Consider the following 20,341-nt stretch of genomic DNA (forward strand, 5'->3'; position numbering starts at 1 on the left):
CAATACCGCCGTGTCTCCTTGCTTCTGAGTCCGTGTTTTTATAACGAGCTCCTTGCAGGGATTCCTCGGCAAAACGAGCCGGTGAAGCCCATCTACTCGCTGTCGTCTAGGTCTTCCGTAACCGTACCGCAGCTCAGCCTGCCTTTTTAACAACGCTACGCCTGTTACATAGTTCGTTATACGGATTGACTTCTGCCTCTGCGAAAGCCTTTGATCCACTTTTGTGTGCTTGTAGAGCCGGAATCAGTGCCGCTGCTACTGGCGCAAAGTATCCATCGATCCACTGCTGCGAGTTATGCAACCTTCACTTCTGCTCTAAGCAAACATTTGCAGGGTTAACAAGGATAACGAAGGCTGCGGCCTGAAGGGCACGTTTACTATCCGCATTTGCTGACACTGGCTTCCACGCTTCCGCGCGGCTTCAAGGGAGAAAGCGGGTGCAGCCTATACTAGAATAACTTTTTTTTCTGAGATATTTAGGCCTGAATTTAGGGGTGCAGCCTTTCTTCGAGAATATTTTTTTTTTAATTCTCCCTCCGCGTGTTGGTGCGACGTACTGGATTAGGCAATCCTCGTCTCCGAGCATTGCACTTGTTGAGCGATACGCCACTTCCCAAAAGAAACCCCGAGATAACTCTCTCTACAAATTAAATGAAACATCGCAGTGATTGCTGCGATCAGTCTAACGTGCGACCAACCGGTTGGTTGCAGTAGATGAGAGGGGTGAGAGAGAGTCTGCACTGTGGCAGGGATTTCCGTCGCATGCGACGGAGATCGCGCTTCCGGCACTACAAAAATCGCATCATATTTGAAGCATGCTTCACGCGGCAATCTGGCTCGTCTCTCACGCTTTTTTTTCTAGACAACCTGCGCCATCTAGTAGCACTGTCGAGAAGTCCGTGCTTGGCCTCCGAGACGAGAAGCGTGGTGCGACCATGCCTGCGAATGCTAAGAATTGTCCTTTCGCTTGACGCACACTGAGCGGCACATACTCAGTAAACCAAGTTGACGAAATTTTCATTGAAGAGCGCGCATACCCAGTACCTTTAAGGCGCCGATTGCTGAATCTTTGGCGTGAAAGTCGTTTATCGAAGATCGCACATGCCAACCAAATTTTGTCGCAACATGCCGAATAATCGGGTTGTTGCTCTTGAGAAACACTTGGGACGTGGGTTTGATTCGGCTCAATATCGAAGTAATTTAAGGGATTGTTTGATGCGTTTTCATTCTTAGGCTACTTCACGCACTTTGCGGCGTTTATGTATGTATGTATGTATGTATGTATGTATGTATGTATGTATGTATGTATGTATGTATGTATGTATGTATGTATGTATGTATGTATGTATGTATGTATGTATGTATGTATGTATGTATGTATGTATGTATGTATGTATGTATGTATGTATGTATGTATGTATGTATGTATGTATGCATGTATGTATGCATGTATGTATGCATGTATGTATGTATGTATGTATGTATGTATGTACGTGTGTATGTATGTATGTATTAATATTATTATAGTCACACCACATGAACAACGTTTCTGTGTATGCGCAGCAGCATTGACAAGCTCTGCCTAAATGCAAACACCAATTCCGGCGTAGAGACACTGGGAGGTGTCGACGCAGCAATGTCCCGATCATGAATGCGAAGGCTGTTGCTTGTCGAGGGAAAAATAGTGAGGAGAGTTTTACCACAGATACGTGCGACATATATCAAAATATGTTTAAGGATTCTATACCCTCTATGTCATAGGTGGCCCATGCTTGTACTCAGAGGATATGCCGAGAATGGGAACATGCCTTGTAACACATAACCACTGGCTCAGGAAGGAGGTATCTCAAACATAAAAAATAAGAAAATTGATGAAGCCATTGAATATCATGCATTAGTTCATGTCTGTAAGCTTTAGAGTTAATTGTAGGCCAATATTTAGGCTCAGGTTTTATGTAGTGATTTACTGTTTGATTATGCAGAAGGCAGCAAACGCCCTTTTCTGCGCTATTAACAACAATACAAAAAAGCGGGTTTAGGCAGGTAACCATTGTCCCATAATTTATTGTTTTTCAGAGCTATCGTAAGTAAAATTCAGACGTTGTTGAATTTATTCCAACCAAAGATAACGTTTTCAATCTAAGAAAGCGAGCCGTTTTGAAGACAGAATACCACGTGCCCTCACGTAAAAAAAAAGTCATTTTTCAGCACTTTTGTTTGCTCTTCATGTGTATGAAGGCAAAGCCTGCCTCATCGATTCGCCAGCTCCGCAGCGGTATTGATTCAGATTCCTTTGAAGGCAGTAATCACTGGATGCTCACCCTGTCGAGTACCGTTTGGCCCTCTTCAAGCATTGACTCGAGGGCCACAAAGGATTGAGCACCCACGCACGTTTTCTTAGGCAGAGCTCCCCAGTTCCATCCACACGCTAGCTGACCCACTTGACGGTGACATTGACTGTGACGGTAATCAGCTGACTGTGACGGCAACCAGTTGATGGTAACGGCCACTAGTTGACGGTGAGGGCCACCGGGTTAAGGTGACACTATCCAGCATGCCTTTTCAGCAGTTTCTTTATTTCTACGCCGCCGCGCTTATGCACATTTATGATCCTTCCAGTAAGGCTACAGCTACAAGTGGAAAATTCTTTCAAATATTTTCTGCTTGCTTAAGTGGGATGACGTTCCCTGTAGTATCGTGATATATAGAATGTCGTTCTGTTTATTTTGACTTTTCATTTTCAGGACCATATAACAATAAATACGGAAAATCAAATGGGCGCTGTTGTACGGAGCAATGTTTCATATATTGGTACTTATTATCCGTAACATTCTTCCATATGCCTGTACCTGCGAAAATGTTTATGAGCGTGGGACATTGTTCCACACACTTGGTCATATATCAGTCGTGCCACCTACGCATGAGCATCGATTGCCATATTGTAGACAAAGGCGGACGTGCTTGCATATGGGATGGCGTCCCTCTCTGATATCGCATGGCTGGATGCCTGTATTCAATCTACATGACAAATGAGAACGCCGCAACGGCAACACCAGCCGAACTAGGTTGCTCCTCGTATGTCCATAATCAATCGCCATCGAGGCCGTGTTTGACAGGCAGGCGTGGTTGCTATAAGGTACCCCTGTTGTCGGAAGGCTTACGAGGGCATGAATGAAACGAAAAATAGTGCTTAGTCTCTGACTTTGAAGATATTTTGCTGCCTAGTGTGTCACAACAGGAAAGGACACATCTCTGGCACTTTCATTTCAAAGTGGGTCTAGCCTGCACATAACAGGCTGCAAGATTTATTTAGGCATTTCCGTATTCCGTCCATGACAGTGCCACAGGAAGTAAGGTAGACGATAAATGTTTATGTAGTACTTTTTTTTAATATGTCACAAATAGCTACAGCTTGCAAAACTTTTGAATATATCTCGAGCTATTTTATTCCTCCTCAAACGAACGTGCCACATACTTTGAGAGAGTTAGCATAAGAAGGAAAAATATATCAGTGGTACTTTAGTGGCAAATTTGAGGGAAATTCGTCAGCGTTACATCCCACCTCGTTGATGTCCCGGATCTTTGATTTAAGCCGTGTTCGCCTCATTGCAAAATGTTGGCCAGGAGCTCACTCCACGCACATCCTGCCTCTTCGAGCACCGTAGTACAATTGAGAGGTCGAGAGGAGACACCGTCAGATGTACTACACATATTATATATATATACGCATTACACGCATTAAAAGCGCCCAATTTTAACGCGCATGTTGTAATCTACGTGAATCGAAGCTTTAATGAAGCGGTTAAATAAATGCTGCGCAATTAAGGACGATGCGTACAATGTGGCTTACTCTCATCCTGTGCGGCACCTAAGCTCATGAAATATATATGTTTATCCTCCGCAAACGTCGCAAGGCTAACCTCAAGCAACATTGATGTTCACACACTAGAACACTACCAGGCTACGCCGAGATGACCACACCAAAGAAGCAGGTGCAAAAGTCTGAGACGTCTGCACCGCGGTTTCACGAGGATGAAAGCAATGTCGGTGTTTGTCGAGGAAACAAGGGTGATAACAGGAGTAGGCACCGGGAGGCATGACTGGTATCTAGCTATTTTAAGGTTCCTACACCTCACTGCGGCACTTATGTATTCTCAAGGATTGGCCAAGGACAGGCACACACCTGCTATAACATACCGATTGCCAAACACATACACAAAGATAAACAGCGCCAAGTAAATCAAAGAACCGTTGAATACAAAGTGTTATTCTATCGAAGAGAGTAGTATGTTTTCGAGGTGCCTGTGAGCCCACTATATACGTTCAGATTTTGTGAAGCTTCGTATTCTTTTTTTTATTACGCAGAACACAGATGCGTTTACTGACACCACTTTATCGGTCCGTGAACGAAGATTATGTGAGCCCGCTGCTGGTACTTGCATTCGGCGCACATATAACCTTCGCATATATATATATATATATATATATATATATATATATATATATATATATATATATATATATATCCGCAGAGATACAGGCCGACCCAACAGCAGCAGCCACGCCAGACCAAATGGGGCACGAAAAGACAGCTTCGCTTTATTAGACCCAACTAGGTAAGAGCTACCGCTTGTAATCGGGCTACTCTCACAGAAAGGCGAACACCTATATGAAAAACCATGCCTAAGTAATATGTAAATCTGGCTCATATCGGCACTTATATCTATACTGTCTGTGCCATCATCTGCAAAATCTAAGGAAGGTTTTATTTATGCCGGTTTTCTTTGTACATGAAAGCGGTTTGGACATTTTTGGGGAGTTACGCAAGCATAAGATGCCTCTTCAAAACGCTGAATTTCCACCGAGCTAATTTACATAACATCAATATCCATTTACGCGCCGTTTCATTTCCAAATTTTCTTGCGAGAACGCTTTAGAATAATTACGAGAGGACTTATGGCCTTCATTACAAATTTGTAAGAGACGTCAAAGACATAAGCGAAGCAGTTTTCAGTTTCAGATTATTTCGATTTCACTTTCCCTTCCCGTTACAAGTATACGTTTCATACACATCTGGAAAACATACAGATGCACGACATAGAAAAAGAAACCAATTAAAAACTAGGGACTCAAGGTGCGTGTCTTTCACATGACTGCGTAATATACTGCAATATCCGCAATATATCGTACATTCGAGCTACAAAAGAACATAATACCTCTATGTCGCAAAGTAAAGAAGAAAGACATTAAGCAACATAATTTTTGACATACTCTAGCAATATCAACTTATATATATGGCCAAGTACACAAACAACAAACTGGAAATGCATTTACCAAGAGGAGAAAGGAGTTCTTCAAGAGGCCGCGCAACCAAACAACATTCTGTAAACGGTAGGTGAAGTGGTTTACACTCCCATTAAGATGATTGGAAATGCAGCGAAACCTAATGAACTCCATCGGAAGTCACGTCAAGACGCTTGCATGTATGCATAGGACGAAGCACTGCTTCTATACAGGGGCACCTCTAACGAAACTCGGGCCTCGGAGCACAGGTGCTCCTGACAGCCTGGCACCCTAGCCACCACCAAGCTGTTGCCAAGTTCATGAAGCGATACTTAGTGGCCGGCATGGCAACTGAGTGACGTAGCATCGACGCCGCCGTTAACGACTCCTGTGATAAAGATACCTGTCAAGTGTTCGGCGATCAAACGATCCAACCTTATCCCGTTGCCCAGCTTTCCGCACCCCTCATCTGGTGGCAGCTGGTGCGCTAACGAGTCGATTTTTCTACGAGGCCGAGAAACTCGGACTCAAAGACAAACGAAGTCGACCAGAAATGTGCGCAAACTGGGACGCGATGAATAATCGCGAAAGGATAAACGTTCATTCTGAGAAAATGAAACAAACAATAAACGATGCTTAACGATTTAGCGACTTCTCACCGGTTGTTTGGCATGCATCTTAGGTGGGCATGCGGGATCATATACAACCCTATTCCCCTTTTTTTTCTGTCTGTTATAGTTCGAACAGATTTTACAGATAATCGTCTCTGTTAGAAAGCGTTTTCTAGCACTTGCAGGTGCATTTTTGGAAGAGGCGGCCCCTACGTGCGCTATATATTAGAATTATTGGATCGCTAAATAAAAAGATTCACTCATTCACAGTTTAATTAGTCGCCTTACAGAACATGTTCCAACGGCGAAATTGAAGCTGAGAAATATAGTGAAGTCAAGTTTCCTGATCACAAATCATAAAAATGGCTGTGGTTTAGCTAAGGTTAAGCCCAGGATGCGAAGCATACTAGCCTTTATTTTAGTTGTTGAACCACTGTTTAGGCTGGTGAACTTGGCTATACTTGGAACTTGGCTTGATTTAGCCTTGTTGCTTGGCTATATTTGGTTCGGCTAGACGAAGAAACAACTCATGCAGGCGAGCGCTCGAGCTGAGACCCGGCTATGTAGCTACGCGGCCGCAAGCGAGCGCACGAGTTGAGCTTCCGCTTTTGCAGCTGTTATGACGTCATATGGTAGCTACGCGGCCGCGCACGGCGCAGCAAGGAAGAGCGTGGTTGTGCGGCTAGTAGGCTTCGCATAAAAAGTCCGGCAGCATGTTAGGATCCTGCAACACGTGAAGGCGAAAGCCTGCTGCACACTTGGTATTGCGCCGACTCGCATCGTCGCGTTGCTGCTTTCGCATTTCGGCTTCCTGGGCTCCTTTTTGGGCGCTAAACTACAGCTACGCATTAAGCGGAGTCATACTTGCACCGACGACGTTTCTCTTCGACTTTACGTTGCACGTTATCAGCAGGGCATTGAACCGTGTGCTGTTGTGTGTGATGTATGGGGGATTTTGGTGAATGTATGCGCCGTTAGCTTCACTTTGCTGAGCGCTTGTAGCCTCAGTATTACGGGGGTGCGAGCCATTGCATTTTTGTTCGCTTACGGGGGTATGAGATATTGCTTATGGGGTGTGAGCCATTCAGAAGGTCGCGTGCTTTTTTTTTCTTGTACAAATCGACTAGACAACGCGTCTCTGTACGTTGTAAGCGTGATTACAATGAATGTCTGTACGGTACGCTTTACATTGTTAAGTTTTTGTAGCACCTGCATTACGAAAGGGATGAACCATTGTATTTTTTGCTTGCTTAAAGACGGGGTACAAGCCATTGCTAATGATGATAGTGTTTGTACCATTAGACCGGACGATACATCTTTTTTTTTCGGGGCCGTCGGGGGTATAAGCCACTTAAGGCTTTCACTTTAAATTACCACAACTGCCCACCCTGCTGGCGCTGAGCAGTGCTCCCGCATGGGTTGCAGAAGATAGTGCTAGCCTAGTGCTAGCCACTTCTCTCTACCACAACTTACCACATATCTAGCGATAAATTGTGTTATAAAATACACAGGCGCTCTCGCTCACAGTTTGCCAAAAGTGTGCGTCATCCAGCATGGGACGATCTTAACTGTAACATTATCATCTTCTCTTTCAAATATTGAGGACTGATATCTCCAAATTGGGGATGGTATTAACCCTAAAGTGAATAAACATACCTGATTAGCAAGTATATTATATGCCAACCTTCTGATTTGTGACACAAATGACGTCCACCTCTTTAGGTAAATCACCTGAAGACACCGAATCGTGCCAGACGATCCGTGTCATTCTTAAAGAAAATTGATTCAAATAAAAAAAAACAAGTGGTATAAAATTTGCTTCGGTGGCAGGAAAGCTTAACAGTCATTGAGCACGGACATAGCGTGAAAAAAAAAAAGCAATGGATTCATTGACTTGAAAGAGCTCGTGACGCTCTTTGGCGAATGTCGAATCACTCAAACGTCGCGGCTGTAGCAAATACAACAGCTTAAAACTTCAATAAGGATGTAAAAACTGCCGAATCGACAACTAAATATAACCGATGAGATGACTGATTCGATTTCCTTTGTGTTTGAGTATAAATCACCTTAAACGCATTTCGCAGAAGGGGTTGCGCGACGAAATAAAAGTCTAGGCATACAAAAAAACTCCAAAGTTCATTTTTTGCTTGTTCTCGTGTAGGTTACGGTCTTGTTTCTGCCATCTTTCGTGATTTACCAAATCAGCGGAATGCTCCTAAATTGTTGACATCTCGCAGTTTTTTGCGGTATTCGATTCGATTTAAAGGTTATTTTCCTGTTATCTTGTAGTGACCCTAAAATAACCTAGACTCCATGTAGCTTGCAGATAACGCATCCGAATGTGCTAGAGGCGTCTGAATCAGTACATTTTCCTCAAAACTTTCCAGGCCCTCGCCATCGTCATTGTTTTTGACAACCGCATTCGCAATTAGCTTGTAGATTTATCGGCACAGATATTTGCGGCATTCGGTTTGCCTCACGCTCATGTCAGTCAAATACCCTTACAAGCTACACACCACAGAAGCCATAAATGAAGACACTGAAGTGAACCGACATCATTCACAAGTAGGTGGCGAGTTCTGGAAACGAAAACGTGAATTCTGAAATTTCTTGCACTTTGCCGCTTGGGCGCAACTACCTTCATCTTCCAATGATTTCATTACTGCATAAAACAGCCACTCATTACGAGGGCGCTCCTACATTCCTCAACTGTGTCCACTAGTATTGTTCTCAGAAATTTGTTTTTATTTGCAAGATGAAACAGCGAACTCAAGAAATTGTTTTATTATGTGTAAGCTTAAATAGCTCCGTTTACTAATGCTCCTTCAATGTTAACCTGTGTTCATTTTGTTTATTCTGTTTTGATAGTAAACGATGTGGGCCCTCGAAGCGGATCATTTTAGCCGGGATAATGGTACACCGTACGCGTTGATTTGCCACATGGGCGTAAAGTTCTCCTAAAACCCAAGCACATAGCACGCGCTTTTTATATATGAAACACGCAGACCAGAAGGAAAAATTCACAAAATATTGTAAAGAAAGAACATTCCTCCACTTTTATTCGTATTGTCAAATACACTAAGGTTCCATTTGCTACGTTTCGGAACGAAAGGAACTGCAGAGCCATAATGATTACCCCTATAAGGTAGGGATTGTCCTATTGGTTGTGATTCACGGGTAACGTTTCATCGCTACGCAAACAGCCCTGCCCCACAGCATTTCAACCATCGGCGTAAACCACTAGGTATCACGCCAAGAACTCATTACCAGAGCAGGGAGCCCGATACACCGCTGCCAGTGACGAGATGGAGCACACACGAGTCCCCCATATAATAAGGATTCAACGTGCGTTTGCATACATTACGAATGCGACCAACCATTACGGAAGTACGCTTAGCCGCTGACCGCAGTGAGGTTGTTACGAAATGAGCCGACAGTTCTCTGGGACAGCTTTAGGCCTACAGGCTGCGTTCTTGCGAGCCTTTTAAAATGGGAGTTGCAAATGTGTGTCAAGAAACAAACGAAGGAAAGTTGAGCGCACTCCGCTGACGCAGCGCGTTTTCGTGTCTTAAAACGTGAGTGCCCAGAGAGAGAAACGACGTTGTGGGCTTCGGCGCCGTCCAAGAGATTGTGATTTCAAGTTATGAACGAAGCCAAAACGGCACCTATAGAGAAATATAGTTTAAAAAGCCTTCACGTGCAATGGAATCCTAAATACAATGACAAAAGTAAAGCCAAATGCTGGTTTTAAGACGAACCTATCTTTTTTCGTTTCGCAAATCACTGACATTGCGTTACAGGCAAATAGCAAATAGGCTGGGAACATTGACAATAAAATGTTAAAGTTGGTTTACAGTCTTATTGCGTATTCTGTGAAGTGCTCGTACACTTCCCAGCAGTCTGTATGGAGGAACATTTGCAGCTGTGCGTAAGAACATGGAGACATGGCTGTAAGATATCAAGTAACACCTATAGCGGCCGCCTTCAGTTTTGTCGTTACTGTCACTTCATTTGTCGTCGTGCTCCTGAAAGCTTATACGAGAAAGCTTTGGGCTCACCGCAGTCAATAATTCACCATCACGAAAACGAGCCCTTTGATTGTGAGGTCGAACGAGCTCAACTCTAAGTTAACTTGCCTGCGGCCGGAGCTTTCTGGACATTGCCACGCTATCTTCATTTCCAAATAGCTTTCCCAAGCGGGTGGTAACTATACGTATAACAAAACACATAACGAAAAAAAAGAGCATGACTATATCTGCTAAACCGGAATGATGTCTTACGTTATCGCATTCGCAAACAAGCACGTATTCAGTACGCAGTCATACCTGCGTCGCATATCAAGTTTAATGACATGCAGTGCAGCTGCGCGTTGGCTGTCCATCGCAGCAAATTAAAGGTGCACGATGTCGGCGACGCGAAGAAGTGAACAAAGTGTAACACCACTTACCGCAGAGTCGACTTCTTTTTCAATCTGCAGTTGAGGTCTTAAACAGCTTCGGCGCAGCACACTTCCTACGGCACTCACTTCACTCTGCTCATTGCAGAGGGCGCTTATTCACCACCACAAGCACACCACAGCTGAGTAGACACGGCTGTGCGATGGCGAAAGCCGAAGTTTCAGGGCACTATGGGTGCAGGCATATAGGGTCCCTTGGAAGTGTGTTTCTTCGCGCTGAAACCTGGAAAGATAAAGAAGAATAACCTTGTTTTGCAAATGATAAATTACGGTATTAATGTTTCTACACGATTAGAGCTATCAAGCCACAAAGCAAGAGAAACCGCACAGCTCATCGCATAAAACCAGGACTGAAATGACTTGTGATAGGAAACTCAGGCGACCCTTCACACACGGCGCGGCTGACTTACGCATTCTTGCTCATATACGCCGAAGTAGTATGCTATAGGAAAAGTGCCAAGCAAATCGACCGAGTATGCTACAAAAGATGCCACCTTAAGCAATCGCCACTTCAGGTTCCCGCTTTCAAATCTGTGCCAGCAGTAGTCAGATTCCGCGTAACCGTAGTAAACCCTCTAAGTTTGTTGTGGCACGGCATTAAGGTGCCATCTTGCTCACACTTCCCTAATGGCGGCCGCTTTCTTTTGTCAAATTCGATGCACACATCTGCCTATCTTTTTTTCGTTTTCGGACGTATGACACGAACCAGTACACACTCTAAGTTTATGTATAACAAGTAAATTTTTCCCCATTATAGGAGTATCAGAGGCACCTATGACATACAACTGAGACTTCAAACAAGAGGCTACGCGCACCAGTGCGAACATTGAAATATAACTGTCGCACCTAAAATTACGCGTTTGCGTACGAGGATTACGCCCAAGTGATAAAAATAAGTCGAGAATACGCAGAATGCAACTCCTTATGGTATTTTGAAACAACTGTGTTATGCCTAGCTGCCTATTAACATAAAGCTTCATGACATGAGTGCACTGTCCATACTGGTAAACAGACGGCGTACAGCGAAACTAGCAACATCCAATAATTTTACCCTTTGTTGCACTCGGCGAGTTCATAAAGTGTTCGAGTGTGCGTTGCGAGGAACGGGCCTGAAGTTTACTAATAGAAAAGCTGACAGCGTAATAAACACACAAAACGTAGAAAAAAAAACACACACCACACGCACTCGTTTTGTTCTTTTTATACGTCCTGCGAGTTTATAGCGCTCTAAGTTTTTCTAATTATTCATTACCAGCTAGCCCACCTATCCATCCTGTGGAAGTTGATTATTTTCGAATTCTTTTTCTTTATTTACTTTTAGGCCCACAGCATTCCTGGGCTAGGAATGCAGCCCACCTCGGACCATTCCACCGTCAGCTCATTTCTATAAATAAAGTTCACTCCTCCTCCTCGTGCTTCGTGACTTGTGGACATTACGTGAACAAAGCAAAAGGAAGCTCAGGCTAACCGAGGGCAGGTGGCCCGGATGCTCCTGACCTCGGGGCTAAGGGAGAAAAAAGATCGAAGAAGCGGGATTGCTTGGCGGAACGTGCGGGTGAGGTCGAGTTTGGAAGCCAAAAGACTCGCAGAACAAGTGGAACGTGCTGTGCCTGCTGTCCTATGCGACAAAAATGTAGGTGCTTGTATTTGGAGGTGGTGTGCTGGGGCTGTGATAGTGTAAACATTACAATTATCCACAGCCTGAAGAGAGCGCTTGGAGATGGTGTCTCGACAGCCTGCTGGTCACGTATGCAGAAGGAGCACGTAAAAACGAGCCAGCAAAATGCCTCCAAGGCGAGCACTCGGTGTATGTGCTCGCCTTGTATGTATGTATGTATTTTTTTTATTTATTCACAGAATACTGTCAATCCCCCATGGGGATTTTTACAGGGGTGAGCAACAAGTGACATCAATTAACACTACTAAAACATTCAATACGTGAGTACATAATGATTGGAGACTATTCAAGAATAGCGGTAGTACATTCATACATAATAATACACACAACGAAACCCATGTACATCAACCAGCAGGAAAAAAAAAATGCAGGGTAGAAGGCATCATTCAAATACAGAAAGCACAGAACAAACAGGGTAGGCAAGTGCTATCCTAGTACAAACTGAATCAGGATGGATTGCATGACGAAAGCAATTTGATTACTTATATTAACAACTTTTAGGCTCATGCAGCATGCTCAATTAAGTCCATAAACTTTGCTAGTGTTGGCTGCTGTTTTGTGACTACAGCCAGTGCATTCCATTCACGAATTGAGCGTGGGAAGAAAGAATAACGAAACGTATTATTAATAAACGGATATTCTACAAGTTCCCATGCGTGCCGTCTTCTGGTCGGTCTGGTATCACGAAATTTAAAGTAAGAGTCGGGGTTTATACGGAATGATCTATGCAATAGTTGGTATACAAATTTGAGCCGAAAAAGCTTTGCGCGACTTTCAAGGGTAGCTAGACCAGCACGCTGTAACAGAGTAGTAGGTGAATCAAGGCGTCCGTATCTGTTAAAGATAAAACGCACCGCTTTCCGCTGCACCCTTTCCAAAATGGCGATATCATTCGCAGTGTGAGGGAACCAGACAATACTGGCGTATTCCAAGACTGGGCGGACAAAAGTGACGTATGCAAGAAGCTTTGTTTCGTGTGTAGAATATGACAAGGCCCGTTTAATGAAGAACAGTTTATTTAATGCTTTATTTGACACTTGACGCACGTGCTCTGCCCAGCTGAGATTAGACGATATTATGAGACCTAGATATTTATACTGGTTTACACTTCGAAGTGGCACATCGTTAAAGTGATATGGAAAATCCAGCTTAGACGCTTTATTTGTAATGGACATGAATACGGTTTTATCAGTGTTTATTGTCATTTGCCAGTCTACGCACCATTGAGCTATTTTGTTCAAGGCAATATTTAATTTCACCTGGTCATCGCGGTGTCGTACTTCGTTATAGAGCATGCAGTCATCAGCAAAGAGCCTAAGTTTCACGTTAGCATAGTTAGTTATGTCATTTATGAATAATAAAAACAAAACTGGAGCTAATACAGATCCCTGGGGAACGCCTGATAACACTGGAGCAAGGTCGGAGGAGTGAGAGCCGAACTGTACAAATTGGTAGCGGACAGTTAAGTACTTAGTAATCCATTGGTAAATTGGGCCATCACCTAATATATAATTGAGTTTAAGGAGTAGTTTAGTGTGCGAAACGCGGTCAAACGCCTTCGAGAAGTCGAGAAAAATGACGTCAGTTTGAATGCGCTTGTTAATGCCGAGGGCCAGGTCATGCAGCGTTTCGACAAGCTGGGTAACAGTGGATAATCCAGATCTAAAGCCATGCTGATTCATGTGGAGGATATTGTTCGACTCAATAAAACTTATGAGATATTTTAATACAATGTGCTCTAGAATTTTACTGCAAGTGCAAGTGATAGAAATAGGCCGGTAATTAGAAGGAGACGCTGCATTACCCGATTTAAGTACGGGAGTAATTTTTGCGATTTTCCATTCACCCGGAAGGCAACAGTCTTTCAAAGATTTGGAATATATGAGATAAAGATATCTGCTGACTGGCTCCGCGTACCGTTTCAAAAAGCTGTTGGGAATTGCGTCTGGACCGCTACTTTTCTTTTCATTGATGCCTAATAGGAGTGAAAGAATACCTGCCTCCGATAAAGTAGGCGTGCCTAGCAATCGATTATCCCAATTGTAAAAGGAAGGATTTATTTTCGCAGTACCATTATCAGTTGTGAACACAGAACAAAAATAGTCGTTAAAATCATGAGCTCTAGCCTGATCAAGAGCATCTGGTGAAGTTGGATTAGTCCGCTTTGCATTCATATACTGCCAGAATTTGTGAGGCACGTTCTTAATAAACTCGTGCAATGTAGAGCATGCATACATACAATGTATGTATGTATGCATGCAGGTATGTATGTATGTATGTATGTATGTATGTATGTATGTATGTATGTATGTATGTATGTATGTATGTATGTATGTATGTATGTATGTATGTATGTATGTATGTATGTATGTATGTATGTATGTATGTATGTATGTATGTGTGTGCATGCATGCATGCATGTATGTATGTATGTATGCATGTATGTATGTATGTATGTATGTATGTATGTATGTATGTAAAATTGGCGGCATCTCAGCTGTGTAAAAAAGAACACAAGCATGTTCGCAACTTAATTGCTTTGAACGTTTTCCCGCTTTAACGAATTGGCATTTTTTTTGTCGTGTCACTCGCTTTTGTTCTCTGTCCTAGTTTGGGCCCCTCATATAAGTAACATTCCTATTGCATATAAAATTATTCAGTCCTGTAGATTCTGTAGTCTCCGTCAGTAGCCAGCTCTTGCTACCACAGGAAGAAAAAGTATAAAACGTAAGTTTGTTGAATACCGTGGAAAGTACACGGCAAACCAATTTCCCGAAAATGTGGAAGCTGTCAGACTGAAAAGGAAAAGCAGAGTGCATCATGCAGATCTCACGCAACGTGGGAATCGATGTAAGCGAAGTTTTCTGTGTTCGCGTTGATTGGCGATAATTGGAGGTGATGTTGGCAGCACACGAGAGTCGTGAGGTGATGGTAAGCCTTACGATGAGTGCACCGCTTGTGTTTCTCCCCGTGGTAAACAGGACACACAGTGAGACGTGTTTGCCGAAGGTGTCGTTGTGCGCCGTTATTCGTAGCCTGCGGGAAGGTTAGCCCTGTCATGGCCACACTTGGCGTATCGCAGTGCGGCTGAAGTGATTTACTGGACGGCGCTTGCGTAATATCATGTTGACACTGCGGTGCTTTAGTGCGGCTTTGCGCCTGTACTACGTGTGCTAGTTCACGCAGACAAACTTTCAGGAACCTGCCGCGGTTGCTCAGTGGCTATGGTGTTAGGCTGCTGAGCACGAGGTCGCGGGATCGAATCCCGGCCACGGCGGCCGCATTTCGATGGGGGCGAAATGCGAAAACACCCGTGTACTTAGATTTAGGTGCACGTTAAAGAACCCCAGGTGGTCAAAATTTCCGGAGTCCCCCACTACGGCGTGCCTCATAATCAGAAAGTGGTTTTGGCACGTAAAACCCCATATATTATTATTAAACTTTCAGGATGTTGATTTTATGCGAAGCATATTACGAGAGCTAAACCCAGCTCCTCAGGCGCGGCAGTGTCACCTTCAATGACCTTTGACCCCATGCCATACAACGTGACACCGTGACGTCACGACAGAGGAGAAACGGGGCTCCAACTCGCGCCGTCGCTCGCTTAGTCGCGGCGGTATATAAGCAGCTGCGCTTGTTTCTAGGTGGCTTTGGCTCAACTCTTGCAAGATGGGCTGGGTGGGAATCGAACCAGGGTCTCCGGAGTGTGAGACGGAGACGCTACCACTGAGCCACGAGTACGATGCTTCAAAGCGGTACAAAAGCTCCCCTAGTGAATGCGGTGTTGCCTTAAAAACGAGCTGTTTCTAAGGCTCAGGCGTGCGTGGCTTGCTCAGGCGCACATTTCGTTGCCGCGCCGAACGCTGCTTTGCTCGACGCTCACCGCGTCCAATGCGGGGCGCGTAGTCGCTGCGCCGTAGCCCATTGTCTTACACCCCTTGGCGGGTCGACGGGAACGCTGTCGCCTTCCACTCTTGAAGGCGAAGCAGAGTAACGCATGAGTTGTTTCTTCGTCTAGCCGAACCAAATATAACCAAGCAACAGCAGTTCACCAGGCTAAACAGTGGTTCAACAATTAAAATAAAGGCTAGTATGCTTCGCATCCTGGGCTTAACCTTAGCTAAGCCACAGCCATTTTTTTTTTCAGAAATAGAAACAGGTCCCATACCGTACCAGTTTCTTCGCAAACATCGCCATGTCTAGTAGTAGCGTTTACTTTAGTTGAAGAGACAGCAAACAAGACACGCTTTCTGATGGCGCCTTTTCTCGCTCCCGCGCTCTTCCCATACATGTCAGCTGACACGAGAGCCGAGTGGCAAGGCTTACTCACTCGTTTCGTGATTGCTTCGGCTCTACACATTCTCTGTCTTCTTTTACTATTCCAGCTATATTTTCTTTGAACTAATCAGCGGGAGTACAAAATTTTGCTCACGCTCAGTAGTCTAAAGGACAAAGCCAGAATGGTAGAAAGCAGGCAGCTTACCTTTAGGTAAGCCAACTTCTTTCAAGCTGCATCGCTTACCTTCAGGTAAGTGATGGGACTTCGGTTATATTTTTGCTGCGTGCTCACGAGTAATCGCAGCCGTCCAGAGGGCACTGGCGAGATCCAGGGTAGCAATCCGGACGCTCGTCTGGTTGACCTCCCTGCCATTCCTCTCTTTGCTATTTCTCTCTCTCTCTCTCTCTCCATGGAGTTCCAAAGGGCATCATGACCATGGCCATGGAGCTCCGGAGGCTATTGTGGCGAGACCCCGAGGGCTTGCGTTGCAAAGTTCTCATAGCCCCCAACCGAGGCATGATTTCGGGCATAGCCCTTCCCCTCAACCCGCGCTCCTTCCATGTAGCTCATAAACATTCTAACCAACTACAGACGTGGCATGCAAGACAGCAGCATCACCAGCAATGGAAACGCTCAAGAGGCAAAGGGAGACTCGCTTAAAGAAAATTTCATCACCTGAGAGTAACACCACGCTTTCATTTGTAACTTTGTGCTGTACTGCCGGTGCATGAAAGCTTTCTCTTCCGTTACGTGAAAAGTTCGTACGAAGAGCTAACGTTCACTTCCGACATTCGCAGAAAAATTCTTCCGCAACAGCGTCTCTAGGATAGCTAGATTTGAAACATCCACCGAAAGTATAGGCGTCGGCCTAACAAAGAGGTCGTCGTTGCAGCTTTCATGTTGCCACTGATGAAAGCGTAACAACTGATAAATGTGTGACAAATGTATTATAATGCCACTCCGTTTCGCCTTCATCAGTGGTCGGAGCAGCGCTATATATTATAAGCCTGCGTTATCCTTTGATTCAACTCGCCACGAACGGTGCATGACAAGAGAGACCAATCATCACAGCAAAAGAATCGCTACATGATACCAGCCCAAGGTTCCTTTCAACGCAACTGTAATGTTTGTAATACTTGTCCAGGGCCACAAAACTCTATTTTTCTTTACACGCTACCTCAGTATTTCGAGTGACGCTGCACTTTTGTTAGCACCAAGATCTTCCGACCGTGAGCAGCAGGGGGTGATAACAAAGTAATAAAATGTAACATTATACAGACCCAGATTAGCAGCCAAGTTAGATGATATCTGCCCTGATTAAGAAAACGTAGCCCCTCAGTCGGCTATGACAGCGGTTACCGTATGCATAACAGCACGAGGATTTTTTTTTCGTTGTCATAAACTTTGTTCGTTTCGGTTGTGTCACCTCGAACACCCTCACATTAGTCATTCATGATAAAGACGGAAGTTATGCTCAAGACCCACCAATCTGTGTCATTGTCCTTATTTCTTCATCTACAGTGGCCCTGACATGTCCTTCAGAGCCAATCATTTCGTTGGGTAGATGGAGAAATACATTTAAGCCACTCAGGAACTTCACTGATGAACGCATCCTGACCAAAAAAGCACCGATGTTAGATTTTCTCTGGGTCAAGGACCCGCCGTGGTTGCTCAGTGGCTATGGTGATGGACTGCTAAGCACGAGATCGCGGGATCGATCCCGGACACGGCTGCCGCATTTCGATGGGGCGGAATGCCAAAACAGATGTGTGTTTAGATTTAGGTGCACGTTAAAGAACACCAGGTGGTTCAAATTTCCGGAGTCCTCCACTACCGTATACTGGGATACATAGCGGCGTGCCTCATAATCCGCTACGGCATGACCCATAATCAGAAAGTGGTTTTGGCGCGCAAAACCCCATAATTTAATTTTTTTTTCTCTGGGGCGTCATCTATGAGTACCCTGAATTCCAGCGTTATTACAAAGATAATATGAACAGTGTACTCCAGGGCATAACGGAAAAAGGGTACCATGCCTATGTGACTAAGGGAAGGTGGACGAGGCGTCGGAACTGGAGAAAGATCGAAGGCGTACAAACATTCCTCTCAGAGAACGTCATATATCGGCGGTAGGGTCACCCAATTCTCCCCTTATATTTATCTTTTTTATCTAGACAGAGAGCGATGCCTCTGGAGTGGTGGGCCAGCATCACTTTTATTAACGGCGCCCCCACGAGAGGTCGCCATTTATCAAAATTACAGGAGAACAATGGGAAGTCAGCATGATTCCGTGGAAATCAGTCATATATACATAGCTGGGGTCTAATAATTGCTTGAAAGGAATATTGCAGGGTGAAAAAAGTTGACGTCCACGTAATTGGTTGCCAAAGAAACGGGATATATTTGTGCTGCTTTTATGACACTGGGAGGGGAGTCGGCAAGGGAGCCGAAGAAAAAGAATTAATGACTGTCTGGAACACGAAGAAGACCAGACACGAGGGCTCTGCAGTCTCAGTGCGGTTCTTCATTCGTTCGGCGATGACGTCGCTCGGTCATATTGAAGATGTGTGTGTTCTTTCTGTTTCATCCTCCGTCTTCTCGCAGAGCGGCTTCTGACGAAAAGGCTTGCTTGCCCTCTTTATTCTCTTTCAGATAATTATCATGATCAGCACCGACATTGCCATCATGAGCCGATTAAAGACCCAAGTTCTTCCCTGAGATCTCAACCTACCCACTGAAGTTGTTGTTGACCATGCTATTATTATGTTTACGACGACGAAATTATAATTATGATGGAGGTGATGCCATTGTTCGTTTTTTCTCGTCGTGGTCACTGTTGCTGTTATTCAAATGCTTTGAATTTGAGACAGTGTGCCAGCACAAGGCCGCTCATTTGAAAGATAAGTTCCACGAACTGAGGAACCCGTACCCGGTGCCAAAACGCGTGTGAACAATCGGCGGATATTTTGTAACCATTCTCTCCCCATAATCGTTCGTGTGCATATTTGGTGAAGTGCCTTTATTCATAAAACGCGTAACTAGTCAAGATAGGTGCGATCAAAAGATTTCGACAGGAAAATCGATAAAGAGAAAGGTACGCGGGGAATCACAACGCATATGAGGGAATCACTTATTAGTTAAGCTTTCTTCCATGTTCCCTTAATTGTGCTCTCTCACTCTGCCCCTTCCCCATCTTTCATCTCCCCCATCCCTCTCCATCCAGTCCGTAACCCGATGGTCATTAAGGGTTACGGACTGGATTCCATGGGAAGGGAAGCGTAGCAGGGGACGGCAGAAAGTTATGTGGGCCGATGAGATTAAGGAGTTTGCAGGGACGGCATGGCCACAATTAGTACATGACCGGGGTTGTTGGAGAAATATGGGAGAGGCCTTTGCCGCAGTGGGCGTAACCAGGCTGATGATGATGATGATGATGATGATGATGATGATCCCTCTCACATGTGAAGGGTAGCAAACCGGTTAAGCTAAACTGGTTAACCTCCCTGCCTTTCCTTCTCCACTTTTCCCTTCCTTCCTCTTAATAGGCGTAATTTCTTCTCGGCTTCTATGTTGCTCGGCGCTCGTCACGCAATGCAGGCTCTCGTCCCACTCTGTTACTTTCACTTCCTTTTCCAGACTCGTCTGCTTTTGACGCCAGACTTATTTTCTTCTCTGCAGCTGACTTATACAATTTTTCTGCGGCCGACTTCTTCACTCCTTGTCTCTTATTCTGGATGTCTGTTCGGGCGCACATTCATTCTGGGGGACACTGGCGAAGAATTTTCACGCACCATGAGCCTAATGCCCTGCAGCACATAGTGTCCCGTGCATAGCGTCTATTCAGAACCGCATGCAGTTGCACACGCAAAATTTGAAATGTGCCATGTCCCTTGTCGTCTAGTCGGGCGCATGCCCAGTGTGACTAGCCCAGTGGCCCAAGTTATTGCGTAATCGGCAAGGCCGCAGCAGTGAGGACCCCAAAAAGCGAGGAAGAGAGGAAAAGAGAGCTTCGCTTTAAGAGAGGAACCACGACC

At 44.7% G+C, this 20,341-nt stretch overlaps 1 protein-coding gene across 7 annotated transcripts in view; it reads right to left on the bottom strand.

Annotated features, from left to right (window-relative positions):
* The window catches only part of LOC139050528 (achaete-scute homolog 1a-like), a 497,333-nt gene that overhangs the window by 182,278 nt on the left and 294,714 nt on the right, over positions 1-20,341 (bottom strand). For all 7 annotated transcript variants that reach the window (XR_011508925.1, XR_011508926.1, XR_011508927.1 and 4 more), the window contains one exon: positions 10,342-10,573. The gene's annotated coding sequence lies outside the window, so the exon portion shown is untranslated. The remainder of the gene's footprint in view (positions 1-10,341; positions 10,574-20,341) is intronic.

This window comes from Dermacentor albipictus, chromosome 10 (assembly GCF_038994185.2).
Source record: "Dermacentor albipictus isolate Rhodes 1998 colony chromosome 10, USDA_Dalb.pri_finalv2, whole genome shotgun sequence".
Lineage (NCBI taxonomy): Eukaryota > Metazoa > Arthropoda > Arachnida > Ixodida > Ixodidae > Dermacentor > Dermacentor albipictus.